The 3,352-nt window shown below is 41.3% G+C and overlaps 1 pseudogene; it reads left to right on the top strand.

Moving 5' to 3' along the window:
• The first annotated feature begins 1,652 nt into the window (after positions 1–1,652).
• LOC147449925 (uncharacterized) lies at positions 1,653–2,204 on the top strand (annotated as a pseudogene).
• The last annotated feature ends 1,148 nt before the right edge of the window (positions 2,205–3,352 follow it).

Here is a 3,352-nt window from a genome sequence, read left to right as displayed (position 1 = left end):
TCTTCTCCTCATTGATCACTCATTGTGTGACATTAATTCGAAGATGCATGACTTAAATTTTCCATGAGTTCTCTCTAATGTTGGTAATTACACACTAATTTCTCTTTAACCTTTCATTGATTTCACAAATTTGTCTCACTACATTAATATTCTATCAACTGGACTAGCATTTGGTGCTTAAACATTAGTATTTTCCTTTAGAGGCTTTGATTGCACTCTAATCTTGGTTTAATGTGCTAATCAAGTGGACTAACATTTGTGCTTACAGATTAGTGTGCATGGATGTATAGAAATTAAGCATTTTTACTATCTATTTGCATTATCTTTGTATAAATTTTGGACCAATTTGTACACTTATACATCCTAGTTTTGGTCCAATTCTTCCTAAAAGCTTCAACTTCTCATAGGTAGATCCTTTCAAAAAAGATCAATGGGGTTGTCTTGAGTAGGCCCTCTCCTATAGAGAATATTCCTTGAAATAATTATATTGCATCCCTATGTGCTTTGTGTCAAAATAGAACACTTCGATCCTTACAATTGCCAAAGCACAACTATCATTGAAGATAGTGGCAAGATAGCAACAACAAAGTGTTGGCCAACACCTAAGTTAGTTAAAAATTAAGCACCTAAGCCAATTGCACTCAATTGTAGCTATGAAAGCTCCCCTATACTCGACCTCAAAGCTATAAGTGTCCATTCTAGACCACTTCTTGCTCATCCAATATATGAGTGAGTTGTTGCACATGAAACAAAATCCACTAGTGGACACTCATGTATCATAACTACCTACCCAATTTGAATCTAAAAAAAGCATGTAGATATGGTAGCAATGACCTCCTCTAGTTGATATAAAAGAATCCAAGATGTATAGTGACACTTAATTAGTTAAAGATCCACTTACTGCCTTCCAATGTGTAGACCCGAGGCTATGCATAAATCTCCTCAACTACGAGACTAGACATTGAACCTATGACCTCCTAATGTAGACATAAAGGAGGTAGCCAATAGCATACTAATAGTGACATCGAACATGTACCCTTGATAAATGCATACATAAATGAGGCAGCCAATAGCCTGCTAATAGCAACATAAATGCAACAACCAATAGTTAGCTAAGAGTGACATTGAAGTAGCTCCAACACCGTGAAGACTAAGCTTCAAGCTTGTCTCATAGGAGTGGCAATATGAGACAAGCTTGCAATATTCAAGGCCAACCTATGCAACAATGTCTCAATCTATATTGACCGACACAAAGCAATACCTCCATCAACCTAAGTACATTGTATGCCCAAATGATGATACAAAAGCTCCAAGTTGACATATTGAAAGAGGCATTCACTTCAGCTTCAAAATCAACAATATTTTCTCCATTTGATCCAATGCACTACATGTCATCAACGTAGAGCACAATGATTACAAATCGGTACCCTTGGCACACAAAGTGCTCTAATCTGGACTATTATGAAATTCATGTGTAACCAAATGAGCTTAGAATTAAATTTCTTGTGGATTGAGCCTCTAGCAGGAATATAGAGATGAGAGAATCAAACTTGAGATCATCATGTTTATTCTTTGACATATGACTACAAGGGGACACAAAAGTCTAATAAGCGGCAATGCATTAAGAATTGTTTGCACAAATAAAAATAAAGATGGCTTCTAATGCACTGCTTGCCCGACGAGCTAGGGTTTGGGTGCCTCCCCTGTTTTGCTTGTGCGCCGTGTCGAGCAGCTCCAGCAATGCCGCGTGGGTTGGGGGGCCTGTAGGTGGGTTGTCTGGGGGCTTGGTGATGCATGCTTGCAAAGCGCTAAATGATCTGCAGGTTCAGGTTCTACCACGCTGGGGTTCTTTGGGTGCGGGAGCAGGAAGGCTCTGGAGATGGAGGCTTCGGTTGTTTCTGCCCGGCCTCGCAGGATGGGGTGGCTCAGATGAAGCTCATATTTTTCTACTCGGGTTGTGTGGTTGCCCGCCCTCTTGCAGGGGCTAATCGGTTGCAAGGTCTGGTTGGGGAAGTTTTGCAGTAATGTTGTGTGGGTTCATGGCTTGGTGTTGTTCACCTGGCTTCTATTTGGCTCCACTGGCAGGTTTGTGGTCTTCTGGGATGGTCGTGCTATGGCTCGGAATGGCGCACTCGATGCACGGATGGTGTGGCTTCTCAGAGGTGAGAGTTGTGGTTGTGGGCCTTGATCCAGTGGGCTCGTGAAGGTTCGACTTGGTGGTTGCGGCATCTTTTTTGGGGTTCGTCATGTGTTGGTTGGGCAGTCGGGATCATGGTGTCTTCCGGTGGCAGTGGGAGTCTCATGGTGGCAACCCCTACCGGCCTTTGGTGATGGAGGCTAGGACTCCGCCCTTCTACGGCTGTAAGCTCTTCTCTTCGCCCTTTGCTCGATAGTCAGTTCTGATGTGATGCGATGGGGTGGCTCCCCTTGTTAGCCGATGTACCTTGGGTCTATGATTTTGGTTGGTGGCCTGGCTCGGGTTGAGTAGGTCCGGTGATGTAATTTTTTTTGGTTTTCTTAATATAATCTTTCCACCCACCTATTGTGGGTTTTGGGGGAAAAAAAAGATTGTTTGCACAAAAGAATTCTCAAGAATGACCTCACCAATGGTAGTTAAATACTCATTTATATCTCCAATATGTGCAAGAAATACGTCCATATCATCCTCCTTGTGCATAACCTTTAGCTTCTTATACAGGTAATAAATCTTTGCCAAATTTGGATGTGCATGAAAGAAGATTGTCTATCCCATGCTTGTTTTGTTGCATGTGTGGAGAAAATGTCAGAAGTAATGGAACACTTAATGTAGAGTTCAAAAACACATGATCTTGTACATCTTTAGCATCCGAATGTGCCTACTTTGTACCAGACAAAACAACTCTAGGAGTGAATGCTACAAGCGAAAGCTATGGCAACCTTCAAAATGATTAAGGATAGAATACTTAGCTCGATAATAGTAATGAATGATGGAGTGAAATCTAAATATTATGCAATACGAGTATGATGACAGAGAGAGAGAGAGAGAGAGAGAGAGAGACTGTGAGTGCAATCTCCCCCCGTGCAAGAGTGAGCATTTTTCTCTTGCACATATTTTATTTATAGGTAGAGGCAATGCTCAACAAACGATTACAACAATTCACACTAGGGCATAAAGTTAATCATTGCTCATAAAGAGCTCACTCTAATAATGAATTGTCTACATCTCAACTTATGAATTTAATAAAACATAAAACACTAGGGGTTGCCATGAAGTATGACAGTGGCAACTTTATTCCATCAATAGCTATCACGTTATTGTCTTGCACGTACCAGCCAACCACTGATCTGCTAACACAACACTCGACAAGTGATC

This window comes from Adiantum capillus-veneris, chromosome 10 (assembly GCF_014529385.1).
Source record: "Adiantum capillus-veneris isolate H3 chromosome 10, ASM1452938v2, whole genome shotgun sequence".
Lineage (NCBI taxonomy): Eukaryota > Viridiplantae > Streptophyta > Polypodiopsida > Polypodiales > Pteridaceae > Adiantum > Adiantum capillus-veneris.
Note: the sequence above shows the minus strand (reverse complement) of the source record. Positions and strands in the feature narration are given on the sequence as shown.